Source organism: Gossypium hirsutum, chromosome A10 (genome assembly GCF_007990345.1).
Source record: "Gossypium hirsutum isolate 1008001.06 chromosome A10, Gossypium_hirsutum_v2.1, whole genome shotgun sequence".
In the NCBI taxonomy this organism is placed as follows: domain Eukaryota; kingdom Viridiplantae; phylum Streptophyta; class Magnoliopsida; order Malvales; family Malvaceae; genus Gossypium; species Gossypium hirsutum.
The window spans coordinates 41,876,210-41,893,403 of record NC_053433.1 but is presented as its reverse complement, the minus strand read 5'-3'; positions in this window follow the sequence as shown (position 1 = coordinate 41,893,403).

The window sequence follows — 17,194 nt, the reverse complement described above, 5'->3', positions numbered from 1 at the left end:
GTTATCAGTCAAGTCTGAAAATAGTGCCTTATGAGGCGTTTTATGGATGCAAGTGTCGAATACCCTTGTATTGGACCGATCTGAGAGAGAATCAGATACACAGGGTTGATTTAGTTAAAGAGACCGAAGAGAAAGTTAAGGTGGTTCACGATTGTTTAAAGGCCACTTCGGATAGATAGAAATCCTACCCAGATTTGAAACGAAAAGAGATCGAGTTTCAAGTCGGGGATAAAGTATTTTTGAAAGTATCCCCGTGGAAGAAGGTTCTTCGAATTGGAAGGAAATGCAAATTAAGTCCACGATTTTTTGGACCTTACGAGATTACCGAAAGAATAGGGCCTGTTGCCTACCGATTGGCCTTACCCTCAGAGTTGGAAAAGATTCACGATGTGTTTCATGTGTCCATGTTACATCGATATAGATAAGATCTTTCACATGTGATCGTGCCAACAGAGGTTGAAATTAGCTCAGACATGACTTATGGCGAAGAGCCAGTTAAGATATTGGCACGCGAGGTCAAACAACTGAGGAATAAAAGTATAGCACTCGTGAAAGTTTTGTGGCATGAACATGGAGTCGAAGAAGCCACATGGGAACCTGAGGAGACCATGACAGAACAATACCCGAATCTATTCATCAATAGGATTTTTGGGGAAGAAAATCCCTAAGAGGGAGAATTGTAACGGTACGATTTTTGGTCCTGTCAGAACAGTGGTTTGGGACCACTGATCTGAGGGTAGAGAAATTATTTTTAATATTATTTTATGTGTTTTGGCATGATTATATGAGAGTATGAAAATTTTGGTGAATTAATTTTAGCGATTTCATGCTTAATTGTGAAAAAAGACTAAATCGCATAGAGTGTAAAATTCTTAATTTGATAGCTAAGGGTGTTAAATTGCTATGTATCATAAATTGGGGGTCTTTAAAGGGAAAATAGACCCCAGAATAGTGCTTGGCAGGCCATGAGACAAGGAAGTCAAAATTAGGTTTAGTTTTGGTGACCTATTTTGACTAGTTATAATATTAAAATAAAAACAAAACGCTTCATCTTTTATTTCTTCTCTTCCATTGAAAATAGCAGCCATTAGAGGGATTTTTGAAGCTTGAAATTTTAGCCACTTAGTCTCACTATAAGTAAGTGATCTTGATGGTTTTTCTTGATGATTTTTGTACTTTTAGAACCCTTGTAGCATGAGCTTTCAAATAAGAGGACTATTTTGCAAAAAGGTTGAAAGTCTATGGTTTTACCATGAGAGTGTTCATGTTGTTTTCTGAAATTTTATGGAAGAAAATGAATTATGGTTGTGAAATAAACAACTTTTGTGAAGTAGTTTTCATGGAAACCCTAACTAAGGACCATTCTGCATAAGTTGTAAAAATAGTTGATAAATGTGTGAAATAATGAGAATTGTGGGTTGCTCCTAATATGAAAAGTATTCGAATAGGCTTGATTAATGAGAAAATGTAATAAAAATAAATTTTTGGACCTAGGGGTAAAATAGTCATTTTGTGAAAGTCTAAGGGAAAAATGGTTAATTTGCCCAATTATGAATTTTCGAGTGTCTAGATTAATATACTAGTGAAATGAATAAATTTCTATCATTTTAGATCAAGAATTACAAAATCCAGGCCTAGACTAGGGAAAAGCAAAACAAGTGGACTAAGCCGAACTAGTCATCTACATTTTGTATACCGAGGTTGTAACACCCCAAAAATCCCGAAACCCAAAAATCTCAAAATCTTGAATTTTTTTTTGTGCTTAGTAATTCCGGTTAAGTTTTAATTACGCGATAGTAGGTCTTGGTCAAGGTTTGAGTTCGAATCTAGGGGTAGAAGAAATTATAGTTTAATAATTAAAAGGACCTTGTTGGCAAGTAGTTGGGCTTTTAAATAAAGATAAGGGAAAATGGCATCAAAAAGCCTTGTGGAAGAGTGGCTAGGTGACACCACTTAGAGTGTAGGGAGGAGGCGTTAGTAGCTAGCAAGGATATCCAAGGTTCGAATCCTAGCTTAGTGTTTTTAGAAGATTAATTTTAGCCTTTTAGAAGGTTGGAAGTGGCGTGAAGATGGACTCCAAAGGGGGTGTTTAGAAGAGAAAATTAAGGAAAGGATCAAGAGATTATCAGGGAGAAAAACGAGGAGATGAGAAGGGGGAAGAGATGGAGCCGAATGGGGAATTGAGGGCCAGGCAATTCGGCTATAGGGGCTATAAATAAGTGCCGAATGTAGGGTTGCCAGGCTAATGCAGAAATTTCTTCACCCTGTTACCGGAAACCTTTTTCCCTAAAAGTTGAAAACCATTTTGTTTTACTCTCTTTTCTTTGTGCCGATTTCTATTCTTTCTCTACACAATTTTCTTTGTTTTGCTTAGCCGATTCCTTCTTCTACTCTTCTTCTTTAATTTGTACCAAATAAGCCTTATTCACCATACTAAGTTTAAAAGCCGAAAAGCCGAATCTTCCAAGGGCCAAATACTCTTCGACAGAATCTAGTGTAAGTGTTTATTCCTCCAATCAGTTTTGTTAAGAATCTATTACGCTGTTCTTTCCTCACTCTTTCTAACCAACTGTGGTAGGGAATTAGTATTGGATCTCGGATCTTAGCTCTCTGCTGAAATTACTCTTTAGGAGTTTGTGGTTTTGGTAAGTATACCTCTCCCATTGGCCAAGGTGGCCGAATGTTCGTAGTTAAGGTAAGGGGACTTGTGTTGGATACAAGTCACCTCTTATTCTGGTTTTAATAGTTAAGGTAAGGTTAAGATGAGATTTTGGTTTTAGTAAAGACATGTATTAAGCATACGATTAATTGATGGGTGATATCGTTTGTAGGTTAGTGACTAAGGGAATCGCAGTATGCTTGCTTACCAGGTGTGTACATACACTGCACACAAGTAGATCGGCAAAAGCCGAAATATCGAAAAGCCGAAATGCCAAAAAGCTGAAAGTTTGGCTGCGGAAGTCTTACGAGTGCGCGAACACACATGAGGAGGAAACCGATAAGTTGTTTGAGACCCATGGGTGATTCCATGGACTTGGGCTATGATTTGGCCAATCGGACCAAAATGGGCTTAATGAGCCAAATGGGCTGTTGGGCCCATAATAGACAAAATTTGATAATTGATGCTATGTGATAGAAAATTTGTGTGTGAGCATGTATATAAAGTGAATTGGGCCTAACGGGCCATATAAAGGTGATTTGGGCCTAATGGGCCATATGAATGTGAATTGGGCCTGATGCGCCATATAAATGAGATCCGACCAAGTGGGCTATATGCATGTATGTAGGGGTTTTGGGCCTAGTATATGATAACTCCATAAAACCTAATTAATATATTGTGACTGTGGGGTTAAGGTGTGGCAACGGGTATATGCGTGTCTAGGATTGGATCTAGGGAGAGTTTGGTACTTAAGCGGTCTTAATGGCTCACCTCCTCTTCTTTGGAATCCTACCTGGTGCATAGTATTCGTTCATCTTAGCTTGCGAGATTTGTTAATGGGCCGAGGCAAATGAAAATCGTATTAGAGAGAAAATTATCGAAATGCCCCTAAAGGAAAAAAATGACCAAAATACCCCTAGGTGTTGAATGTAAGTTTATGGATGTGAGACGCACATCTGCTGCATACATATGATATTCTACTTAGGTTGCATGTGGGTTGGGAATTATGGAATGGAGGAAGTATATGAGGGTCACATGGTTGCTTGATAATCGTGGATCTACCGACGGCTTTTAAGCCCAATATGTGAATGAAGGTAGTTTCGCAACCGAGCTACCATTGATGTGGTGGTTGGGTGGGACGATATTTATATCCCTACATGTTGTGACGGGGGACAGAGCTAGTGTGTAGTGGATGGATTATTGGGATGGGATTGCATTGCATTGCATTGCATGTTTGATGTATGGTGTTTATTAAATGCTTGTTGCTCGTCGAGGGTTGTACACACTGAGTTTGTGAAAACTCACCCCCTCTTTTATTTTATTTTCAGGTGATGCTCAGTAGAAGGTTCGATGTTTGGAAGGACTCTGGGTGGCCAACTAGCAAGACAACATGGACTTGTGTTTGTTTTTTTTTTATAAGCATACAAGATTCTATTTTATTAAGTACTTTTCAGTCCAGATTGTAATAAGGCTTCCTTTTTATTATTATTGGGTTATTATTTTTATGCGATGTAATTATGAGAGGTTAAACTGGTTTCTTAAATTATATCATGTTATTATACGTTTCTGCAACTAAATTTTTAATCAAATGTTTTAAAGAAAGCTTTCACTACTGGAAGAGAGTTTTCATAAGTTAACTAAGGTTCCATATCTTGAGGAAGGGTTTTCAATGAAAACAAGGTTTTGGCTAAAACATTTCAATGTGACACGCCAAATTCGACCATAACGTCTGGGTCAGGTTTGGGGTGTTACTTTTAGTGGTATCAGAGCCAATGTTGCATAACTTGGGCTGTGAAGTGGGCCTTATTACTTGATTTATTTTTTGTATTTTAAAAAATATATATATCTACATTTTTTAGTGAATTACAGTGTTTTAAAAAGGAAGTCTTGCTGAGCGGCAAACTGAGTCTTCAACGTCGAACCAAGTAAGTTCTTTTATTCTTAAACCTGTTTAAATTGTTGTACAGTTGGTAGTTAGAGGGCTACTCTAGACGATTAGGTAGAATGAAACTGAAGCCCGTAGAATCTAGAAACTGTAGAGAATTTTCAAAAACAATCTTCTTTTTAAATATTTCATAAAACATCAGGTTAATTATTGAACTAACTAAAACTTCGTTAAAAAAAATTTAATCCAGAAAATACATGAATCGACGATGAGTGCTAGAAGAGGTACAAGAGGCTGTGGCCGAGGTCGCGGAAGTGTTAGGGCTGAATCGTCGACATCAGGCCATATGCCCGATGTTGGAGTAGAAGAGGCTCTGGCTTCACTCATAGTTGGGACTGGGCCGTATGATCGGGCCGCGGGAGAAGATGCATTGTCGAGGCAATGCTAAGGATTTTGGAGAGGGTTACTGGGCCCAACAATGGCACTGGAAATCGGGGATCCATTCCAGAGCGGCTTCGAGCAAATAAGGCTAAGATTTTTAAAGGCGTGGCTGGTGTGGCTCCTAACGTGGCTGAATATTGGTTGGAGGCCACGGAAAGGATAATGGAGGATCTAGACTGCTCACCTGAACCAAAGCTGAAAGGGGCAGTGTCACAACTAAGGGAAGAAGCCTACCAGTGCTGGCTGACGGTGAAAGAGGGCACCCAACATGAGTAGGTCACTTGGGAGTTTTTCAAAGCTGCATTCCAAGGGAAGTATGTGGGTGCAAGCTATGTGGATGCTAGACGGAAGGAGTTCCTAAACTTGACCCAAGGAAACAAATTGGTGGCGGAGTATGAAGCGGAGTTTCTACGCCTTAGTAGGTATGCAAGAGTAACGGTGGCAACGGAATATGAGTGTTGCTTTAGGTTTGAGGATGGACTTAGAGATAGCCTCAGGGTACTGATAGCTCCACAAAGGGAGCGAGTTTTCTAAGAGTTGGTGGAGAAAGCATAGATAGCAGTGGAGGTTAAGCGCACTGAGCGCTTAAATCGGGAAAAGGAAAGGGGAGGAATAAAAGGGAGGCTGAGACTCCTGGTGTTGGACAGAGGCCTAGGGCTAGGGCCAGAGTTAATGGGTTAGTTAGAGTAGGGCCCCCTGCTGCTAATCCAGGGGTGCCACCTTGTGCTTATTCTGGGAGAAGCCACAAAGGTGAGTGTTGGAAGAGGATAGGAGCTTGTTTCGCTTGTGGGTCTATGGAGCATAGGATCAAGGATTGCCCCCGAATGCTAGGTTGAGTACCAGTAGTGGGTCAAGGTGGTGCTCAACCCCCAAGGGGTGGTCAGCTGCCGCCAAGGTGTCGTGGGCAGGCCAGAGGCGGTAACAACAATGGACCTGGTCGTGGAGCACTAGGCAAAAATGCAAACCATGCTGAGGCGCGATAGCCAACTTTGGTTTATGCTGCTTGTCACCGAGAATGAGGGGATGCCCCAGATGTGATAACGGGTATTCTCTTTATATATGAGTCACCTTGCACTGCATTGATTGATATTGGATTGACACATTCATATGTTGCATGCAATAGGATTGAACTTTTGGGTGATATGTTTGAAATTACTTTGAATGAGATGACTGTGATAAGTCTGTTAGGGTAGTCGGTAGGAGTGAATAAGTTGTTTAGGAAGGTAACCTTAGTAGTCCAAGGGGTTACCTTTTTAGGAATTTGATGGAGCTGACGTTTAGCGAATTTGACTTAATCTTAGATATGGATTGGCTGGTGAAGCACCGAGCTACCTTGGATTGTGCTGCAAAGCGAATAGTGTTAAGAACGGAGGAGGATAAGGAAGTAGTGGTAATCGGTGAACGCCAGAATTATCTGACAAATGTAATTTTGAAATTAAGAGCGGAGAAGTTGGTTCGAAAGGGATGCGAAGCCTATTTGGCTTACATTAGCAATACAGAGGTTAAGAGCCCTATTGTTAAAGAGTTGAGAACGGTTAAGGAATTTCCTAATGTCTTTCCCGAGGAGCTGCCTGGGTTGCCACCCAGTAGGGAAGTAGAATTTGGAATCGAGTTGTTACTTGGTATGACTCCAGTGCCTATCACTCCTTATCGGATAACACCAAAGGAGTTGGTGGAACTTAAGGCACAAATTCAGGAATTGTTGGATCGAGGATTCATCCGACCAAGTGTGTCTCCGTAGGGAGCCCCAGTGTTATTCGTGACAAAGAAAGATGGGACGTTGCGAATGTTCATTGACTACCGGCAGTTAAACAAGATAACTATTAAAAAAAGTACCCTCTGCCAATAATTGATGATCTTTTTTATTAGTAGGGGAGCTTCCATTTTCTTGAAGATTGATCTGCATTCGGGGTATCACTAATTGAAGGTTAAAGAGGTAGATGTTCATAAGATAGCTTTCAGGACTCGTTACGGGCACTATGAGTTCTTGGTGATGCTATTCGAGCTGACGAACACACCTGCCACTTTCATGGATCTCTTGAATCAGGTTTTCCAACCCTAGTTGGATCAGTTCGTAGTAGTCTTTATAGATGACATCTCAGTGTACTCAAGGGATGAAGATGAGCATGATGCGCACTTAAGGATTATGTTGCAGACTTTGAAGGAGAAACAACTGTATGCAAAATTTAGTAAGTGTGAATTTTGGCCAAGGGAGGTTAATTTTCTAGCACATGTGGTGTCAGCCGAGGGGATTAAAGTGGAACCCCGGAAATTTGAAGCGGTGTTAGATGGAAAACACCCAAGTCGGTATCAAAAATCTGAAGTTTTCTGGGCTTGACAGGATACTATAGGCAGCTTGTCGAGGGCTTTTCAGTAATTGCTGCACCGTTAACTAAGTTGTTAAGGAAGGGAGTACCGTTTGTTTGGACGGACAAGTAGCAAGAGAGTTTTGGGAAACTTAAGAAGGTTGTAACTGAGGCCCCTATGTTGATTCAGCTAGTGCCTAGGAAGGAGTTTATGGTTTATAGTGACGCGTCGTAGGTGGGCTTAGGATATGTATTGATGCAAGAAGGAAAGGTGGTTATGTATGCGTCACAGCAACTTAAGACTCACGAGGTGAACTTCCCAACCCATGATTTGGAGCTAGCTGCGGTGGTTTTCGCACTAAAGATATGGAGGCATTACTTATGCAGAGAGAAGTGCGTAATTTATTCGGACCATAAGAGTTTGAAGTACCTCCTTACCCAGAAGGAGCTCAACCTTAGGCAGCGTAGGTGGGTGGAATTATGGAAGGATTACGATTGTATAATTGAATACCACCCTGGCAAAGCGAATGTGGTAGCCAACGTATTGAGTCGTAGGGCTAAGTTAGACTTGAGGGCTATGCTCACCCGTTTAAGCTTGTTGGATGATGGTATCTTGTTAGCTGAGCTTCAAGTAAAGCCAATGTGGGTCCAGCAGATGAGGAGTAAGCAGTTGATGGATGAGACCTTGGGTGCTCGTCTTGGACAAGTAGAGAATGGGGAGACATCGGACTTTGGGATAACTAGTGAAGAAGTGTTGTGTTTTTCGTGGGAGAATGTGTATACATAAGGACAATGATCTACGACAGTCTATTATGCAGGAAGCACATAGCAGCCTCTATACTATTCATCCTGGCAGGAACAAGATGTATCGGAATTTGTGGGAGCTTTATTGGTGGCCTGGACTTAAAAGCGAGGTTATGGAGTTTGTAAGTAAGTGTTTGGTCTGTCAAAAGGTGAAGGTGAAACATCAGCTACCTTTTGGATTTCTTCAGCCAGTGAAGATTCCACTCTGGAAGTGGGAAAGGATCACTACGGACTTTGTTAGTGGCCTACCCTTAAAGCCTACTAAGAAAGACTCGATATGGGTCATAGTGGATCAGTTAACCAAGTTTGCCCATTTCGTATCGGTTCGTACTGACTACTCGTTGCAAAAGCTGGCTAGGCTATATGTGGTAGAGATTGTAAGATTGCATGGGGTGCCGGTATCCATAATATTTGATAGGGACCCACGTTTCACTTCGCGATTTTAGAAGAAGCTACATGAGGCGTTGGGTATTAGGTTGATGATCGCTTTATTTTGTGATAGGTTTTAAATATTTATAATTAATTGTTCTCGAAACTAACTATGTGACAGCCCAAAATTGACCCTAGTCGGGAAGTGGTTTCGGGACCGCTAAACCGAGTCGTAAAAATAATTAACCGTCATAATTGATGCTCATTATATGTACATGTGCATGTGTGAAAATTTCGTGTTTGAATTTTGTTAATTGTAAGTGAATTTCATCAAATAGGACTTATGTGAGAAAATTTTAAAATGTGATAGGTCAATGCGTAATGACCTATTAGTGCATGTGGAAAAAGGGGGGACTTGCATGTCAAATTCCCCCCTAATGAGTAGTGGCCGGCCATGACAAGCATGGTAGACCAAGTGTGATGGGCAAGACATGTCATAGACATGTTGTGTTAGTGCATCATGAGTGGAAACATGTCACAAACATGTTATGTTAGTGAGGTATGTTAGGAAAAATAAAATAAGGAGCATGGGCATAAAATAATGAAAGGGAATATGATGGAAACAAAAAAAAAAATGTGTGTGGTTGTCTTCCCCCCCCCCATTGTCGTGAGTTAAAGAAAAGAAAGGAGAAAATTTTGTTCATCCTTTTTCATCTTCATTTGGCCGAAAATTCTAAGGAAGGAGGAAGGAGTTCTTGTTTCATGTTTGATTTGGAAGAGGATTAGGAGGAGGTTTGGCCATACTTATATCTAGATTAAGGTATGTTTGAGGTTGTGCCATGAGATTCATGCATGTTTTTAGTTGCTAGCTTGAGTTCTAATTAGCCCATGGTTCAAATCCTTGCTATGTCATGGGGATGATATTCGGCCTAGGTGGATTTTGTGTTAATGCCATTGCATGCTAAATATGAAGCTTGTTAATGATGCATGTGATGGTGGATTGATGATTCTTGAATCTCCTTTTTAGCATTTTTTTAGTGAGCACATATGTGCATTGGTTGCTAGATGGGGAAGAATCGGCTAGCAAGTTGTGTGCTAAGGCCGAATATAACTTTTGTATGTTAATGAGCAATGCATGTGTTAAATTGATGGAAAGGGAGAGGATGCTTTACTAGTGTATATATGTGTGTATTAGCCAAGTTTTGAACTTGAAACAAGATGATATTTATAATCAATACAAGTAACCATACTTGTAGGAAGTATTAAGCATATAATCAGCCCCAACATAGACATGCATATTCGGCCATAGGAAGAAGATTTGGTGTTGCATGTATTCGGTTGGAGGCAAGCATATTGATGCTTTTGTCTTGGCTTAGAAAATTCGGCCAAGGGGGAAAATTAGCTAAAATGTTGAGTTTGATTCGTGATTCCGTACATATGTGACTTTAATGTCTAATGTATAAATATGGGCTAAGTGCCTTGTGTTCCTCTTTTCGATGCTCAAATGATTAAATCAATTTATTTGTTTAATTAAGCTCAAGAGCAAAGGGGAACTAAATCCGATAAAGGGAAGGAAAAAGTGGTCGAATAGCCATCGGAATCGTTCGACAACATCTGAGGTAAGTTCTTGAGTAAGAGAGCTTAAATTAAGATTTGATTAGATCATGTTTTAAGCAAATCAAAATCATGCTATTTGTGTGTGGCTATTGAGCTGAAATTACAAGAATGATAAGTGTCTTGTGTTTGAGTTTTGCTAACGAAAATGAAATACGAATGTGCCATGATTTATTGTTAAATGTGCATGGTTATTTGAATGATGTCCGGGCTAAGTCCCGAAGGCTTTGTGCTAAGTGACCATATCCGGACTAAGATCTGAAGGCATTTGTGCGAGATACTAATTCCGGGCTAAGCCCGAAGGCATTTGTGCGAGTTACTAAATCCGGGTTAAGTCCCGAAGGCATTTGTGCGAGTTACTATAACCGGGCTATGTCCTGAAGGCATTTGAACGAGGAGCTATATCCGGTTAAATTCCGAAGGTACGTGATTTGGGAATGAATGATCTTGTTGTAAAAATTTCAGTTAATACTCTAGAAACATCCCAACATTGAGGTATGTTTCGTATGTGCTTGAATTTAGTTGAGCCCTTACAAATAAGTATTCGCTCAGTTGATAAACGAGCTACCGGCCTTTGGCTAAGTTGATCTTTTGTGTATGTACATAAGGGTTGGTAATGTGAAGCAAGTATGATATCGAAAATTTGTGCATATGAAATTATCCGTTTAGCTATATGAATGCTATACTTTTGTTGTGCTGGAATTCCTTGCTCAAAACTTGCTAAGCATAAATTGCTTACTCCGTTTCATTGCTCCTCTGTTTTATAGATTTGGTTCTCCAGCTATCGGACTCGGGATCTTGAAGTCAAAGTCGCCCACACTCTCAAAGCCCCCCTTTTGGTACAATTTTGGTTGAACTTCGAAATGGCATGTATAGGACTACCCGTTTGTTGTGGGTCATGGACCCTTTGGACTTGTATAATTTTGGTTAGCCATGCAAAAATGGCTTATATATGTTTGAGTGTAATGTTATAATCATTTGGTATGGATATGGTTATTGAGAGGTGTGGATAGGCTTGACAAGGATTGGCCATGGGAATGGTTAATCACTATCATAAATTGTGCTACTTATGCAAAAAGGGCTAGTTGAATCATGGAAACTATGAAATAGGTAAAGTCTACCTTAAAGGCAGATGCTGACAGCAGCAGTGATGTAGATTTGGAAATTCACTAAAAATAGTAGGAATGGAATTAAATAGTGAATAAATTATGTAAACGAACCTTGATGAATCTATTTTCATAGGAAAGTAACGAAACAATCATACGGACAGTATGTTAAGAGATATTCAGGTTCTCGTGAGACAGGGCCAGAACGGTTTCTGGATTCCCTGTTCTGACTTTGGAAATTCATTATAAATTAACCAGATATAATTAGAAGTCATGCCATATATGTATAGATTCCTCTCTGAGTCTAGTTTCTACAGAAACAAACGGCATCAGTATTGAAGCTCTGTGCAGGGAGATATCCAAGTCGTATTGCGCAAAGGTCAGTGTAGTCGATCCCTGTAACATGGGAGACTTTGACTAATAAACTGTACTAATTGGCCTGATCAAAAATTCTAGAAAAAAATATGTAGATGGGAATATGAGTCTAGTTTCAGGGAAAAATCACGAAACTTATTTTCGAGTTGTGAAACTCAAGATATGATTTTTAAAGAGACTAGTATGCAGATTGGCAGTGTCTGGGAAATATTTTTTTATAAGGGGTTTAAAGTCTGTTAACACCTCGTGTTCGACTCCGGTGTCGGTCTCGGGTTCGGGGTGTTACATTTGATTGGTATCAGAGCTACGGTTTAGTCGATTCTAGGACTACCGTAATGCGTTGGGTCTTGCTATACATGCCATTTTATGTGATTACTTGATAGTGTGGTGATTTCTGACAATTGTAAATGTGTTTATTTATAGTAATGGATCCCGATCCCGACCGAGAGGTAGCTGATGATCTTGAGAGTGTAGCACCTGCTCCCGCACAAGGGACAGCGCCGGCGGACTCTCAACCTAATGCTAGTAACCCGAATGATGAAGCTAGACAAGCTTTCTATAGCGTGATGAATGATTGGTTCAACCAATACATTCGAACTAATACGGCTGTTCCACAACCTCCCTTCCCGACTAATACAACCCCCGCACCTACAATACCTCTGGTAACTGACCAAATAAGGTCAAATAAGCCCCTAGTTGACAGAATCCGAAAACATGGGGCTACTGAATTTAAAGCTACGGATAGCGACGATGCCGAGCAAGCTGAATTTTGGTTGGACAACACTATCCGGGTACTTGATGAGCTATCTTGTACACCCGATGAATGCCTAAAGTGTACTATCTCCTTGCTACGTGATTCTGCCTACTATTGGTGGAGTACTCTGACTTCTGTTGTGCCCCGAGAGCAAGTAACTTGGGAGTTTTTCCAAACTGAGTTTCGGAAAAAGTATATCAGTCAGAGATTTGTTGATCAAAAACGGAAGGAATTTCTTGAGCTTAAGCAAGGTTCCATGTCGGTTACTGATTACGAGCGAAAATTTGTTAGACTTAGCAAATACGCTCGGGAATGTGTTTCGTCCGAGGCTATCATATGTAAACGCTTCGAGGATGGGCTGAATGAAGATATAAAAATGTTCGTTGGCGTTCTTGAAATACGAGAGTTCGTAGTACTTGTCGAGCGAGCTTGCAAAGCCGAAGAGCTTAGAAAAGAAAAACAAAAAGTTGATGTGGGAACTGGAGAGTTTCGTAAAAGATCTTCGGGAAAGTCTCTTCAACAGGCATCGAAGAAATTTCGAGATGATGTGGGCTGGTCGAGAGGCACTTCAGGCCTTTTTAGACGAGATTGTGATCGACCCCTTGTGGGTACACGAGGCACTTCGGTCGCCAGTGTTGGGAATGAACGTCGAGACAGAACGAAATGTCGATATTGCGGTAAATGGCATTCGGGGAGTTGTAGATTCCCTGACCGCTCCTGTTACAAGTGCGGATCAGTTGACCACTTCATTAAAGATTGCCCGAGGTTGTCTGAACAGAATGTAAATCAGAGTGGGAAACCGAGTGCTACCACTGCTCGAGGTAGACCATCTGGAAATACGGGCAATGCTAGTGGTGGTCAGAGAGGATCTAGAGATGCTACGACCAGATCCGAGGCTCGTGCGCCTGCTAGAGCTTATGCTATACGTGCCCGCGAGGATGCTTCTTCGCCTGATGTTATTACCGGTACTTTTACTCTCTTTGATACTAATGTCATTGCTTTGATTGACCCCGGTTCTACTCATTCTTACATATGTGAAACCTTAGCATCCAGTAAGACTTTACCTATTGAGTCTACTGAGTTCGTAATTCGGGTGTCAAATCCCTTGGGTCGTTACGTGCTTGTCGACAAAGTGTGTAAGAAATGTCCCCTAGAAATTCGAGGTTCCTGTTTTCCGGCGGACGTGATGCTTTTGCTGTTTGATGAATTTGATGTTATTCTTGGTTTGGATTGGTTGACCGCGCATGATGCGGTTGTGAATTACAAAAGCAAGACTATTGATTTGAGGTGCGCAAATAACGAAGTAATCCGAGTTGAGTCTACGGACTTGGAGGGGATGCCAGCTGTAATATCAGCAATGTTGGCCCAGAAATATGTAAGAAAAGGGTGCGAAGCATACCTTGCGTATGTACTTGATGACAAAGAATTAGAAAAGAAACCCGAATCTGTGCCAGTGGTTTGTGAATACCCGGATGTTTTTCCTGAAGAATTACCGGGTTTACCACCTGTTCCGGAGGTAGAGTTTGGCATTGAGCTTGTACCTGGGACTACGCCGATTTCGATAGCTCCGTATCGTATGGCACCAACCGAGTTAAAAGAGTTGAAAGCTCAGTTGCAAGAATTGACGGATAGAGGTTTTGCTCGACCAAGTTTCTCACCTTGGGGTGCACCAGTATTGTTCGTGAAAAAGAAGGACGGAACCATGAGGTTGTGCATTGACTATCGTCAACTGAATAAAGTGACGATAAAGAACAAATATCCGTTACCGCGTATCGATGATTTGTTCGACCAACTGAAGGGAGCCTCAATGTTCTCAAAAATAGATCTGAGATCGGGCTATTATCAGTTGCGAATTCGAGAATCGGACATACCCAAAACTGCCTTCAGGACGAGATATGGTCACTACGAGTTCTTAGTGATGCCGTTTGGGCTCACTAATGCCCCTGCGGTATTTATGGATTTGATGAATCGGGTCTTCAGACCATATTTGGATCGGTTCATAGTTGTGTTCATTGATGACATCTTGGTCTATTCAAGAGATGAGACCGAACATGCTGAGCACCTGAGACTGGTGTTGCAAATTTTGCGGGATAAGCAGTTATATGCTAAGTTCAGTAAGTGTGAGTTCTGGTTAAGAGAGGTTAGCTTCTTGGGTCATGTGGTATCCGCATCGGGTATTCGAGTTGACCCGAACAAAATTTCAGCCATACTTAACTGGAAGCCTCCAAGAAATATTACCGAAGTTCGGAGCTTCCTGGGGCTCGCCGGTTATTACCGACGATTTGTCAAAGGTTTCTCGATGATAGCCACACCAATGACGAAGCTACTTCAAAAGGATGTTAAGTTCGAGTGGACGGAGAAATGTCAGAAAAGTTTTGATCAACTAAAAACTTATTTGACTGAAGCTCCAATTTTAGTGCAACCCGAATCAGGCAAAGAGTTTGTCATTTATAGTGACGCATCCCTACTTGGGTTGGGTTGCGTATTGATGCAAGAAGGTCGAGTGGTGGCCTATGCGTCGAGACAATTAAAGCCACATGAGAAAAATTATCCGACCCATGATCTTGAACTAGCTGCCATCGTATTTGCTTTAAAAATATGGCGACATTACTTATTTGGTGAAAAGTGCCATGTATTTTCGGATCACAAAAGTCTCAAATATTTGATGACTCAAAGAGACTTAAATCTGCGACAAAGACGTTGGCTTGAGTTGTTGAAAGATTACGAGCTTGTCATTGATTACCACCCGGGAAAGGCTAATGTGGTTGCGGACGCCGTAAGCCGGAAATCATTGTGTGCTTTACGAGCAATGAATGTGCACTTGTCTGGTCTACCTGACAATGTGTTAATAGCTGAATTAAAAGCCAAACCGTTATTGATTCATCAAATTCGTGAAGCCCAGAAAGTTGATGATGAATTGGTTGCAAAACGGGCTGAGTGTGCTCCGAACAAGGAATCGGAGTTTCAAATTGATGATGATGATTGTTTGAGGTTCAGAAGTCGTTTGTGTGTTCCAAGGAATTCAGAACTCATTTCGATGATTCTAAACGAAGCCCATTGTAGCCGAATGTCAATTCACCCGGGGAGTACGAAAATGTACAACGATTTGAAACGTTGGTTTTGGTGGCATGGTATGAAACGAGACATCTCCGACTTTGTTTCGAGATGTTGAATATGTCAACAAGTGAAAGCGGAACATCAAGTGCCTTCAGGATTACTTCAGCCGATCATGATACCTGAGTGGAAATGGGATCGAGTCACAATGGACTTTGTGTCCGGACTGCCATTGTCAGCAAGTAAGAAAGATGCAATTTGGGTTGTTGTCGATAGGCTGACTAAGTCGGCTCACTTTATCCCCGTGCGTACGGATTTTTCATTGGATAAACTAGCTGAATTGTACGTTTCTCAGATTGTGAGATTACACGGGGTACCTATTTCTATCGTGTCGGATAGAGATCCGAGATTCACCTCACGATTTTGGAAGAAATTGCAAGAAGCTTTGGGTACCAAGCTGCATTTTAGCACTGCTTTTCACCCCCAAACCGATGGTCAATCCGAGCGTACAATTCAGATACTTGAGGATATGTTGAGATGTTGCATCCTCGAGTTCAGTGGTTCATGGGAACGGTATTTACCTTTGATTGAATTCGCTTACAACAATAGTTTTCAATCAAGTATTAAGATGGCACCTTACGAGGCTTTGTACGGTCGTAAATGCCGTACACCATTGTTTTGGACCGAGCTCAGTGAAAGTAAAATTTTCGGAGTTGATTTGATTAAAGATGCCGAACAGAAAGTAAAGGTAATCCGTGAAAGTCTGAAAGCAGCCACAGATCGTTAAAAATCGTATGCGGATTTGAAACGAAAAGACATTGAATATCAGGTGGGAGATAAAGTGTTCCTTAAAGTTATACCTTGGAAAAAGGTACTCAGGTTTGGCCGTAAGGGCAAGTTGAGCCCGAGATTCATTGGGCCGTACGAAATCTCCGAACGAGTTGGTCCGGTTGCGTATAGATTGATTTTGCCCCCTGAGCTTGAAAAGATTCACGACGTCTTTCATGTTTCGATGCTTCGACGCTATCGATCTGATCCATCGCACATAATTAGCCCATCAGAGGTTGAAATTCAAGCCGATATGAGTTATGAAGAAGAACCGATGCGTATCCTAGCTCGTGAAGTGAAGGAGTTGCGAAACAAAAGGGTTCCGTTAGTGAAGGTGTTATGGCTCAAACACGGGATCAAGAAAGCTACTTGGGAAATCGAGAGCTCGATGAAAGAACGATACCCAAACCTATTTACCGGTAAGCTTTTCGGGGATGAAAATTTCTTAAGTGGGGGAGAGTTGTGACAGCCCAAAATTGACCCTAGTCGGGAAGTGGTTTCGGGACCGCTAAACCGAGTCGTAAAAATAATTAACCGTCATAATTGATGCTCATTATATGTACATGTGCATGTGTGAAAATTTCGTGTTTGAATTTTGTTAATTGTAAGTGAATTTCATCAAATAGGACTTATGTAAGAAAATTTTAAAATGTGATAGGTCAATGCGTAATGACCTATTAGTGCATGTGGAAAAAGGGGGGACTTGCATGTCAAATTCCCCCCTAATGAGTAGTGGCCGGCCATGACAAGCATGGTAGACCAAGTGTGATGGGCAAGACATGTCATAGACATGTTGTGTTAGTGCATCATGAGTGGAAACATGTCACAAACATGTTATGTTAGTGAGGTATGTTAGGAAAAATAAAATAAGGAGCATGGGCATAAAATAATGAAAGGGAATATGATGGAAACAAAAAAAAATGTGTGTGGTTGTCTTCCCCCCCCCCATTGCCGTGAGTTAAAGAAAAGAAAGGAGAAAATTTTGTTCATCCTTTTTCA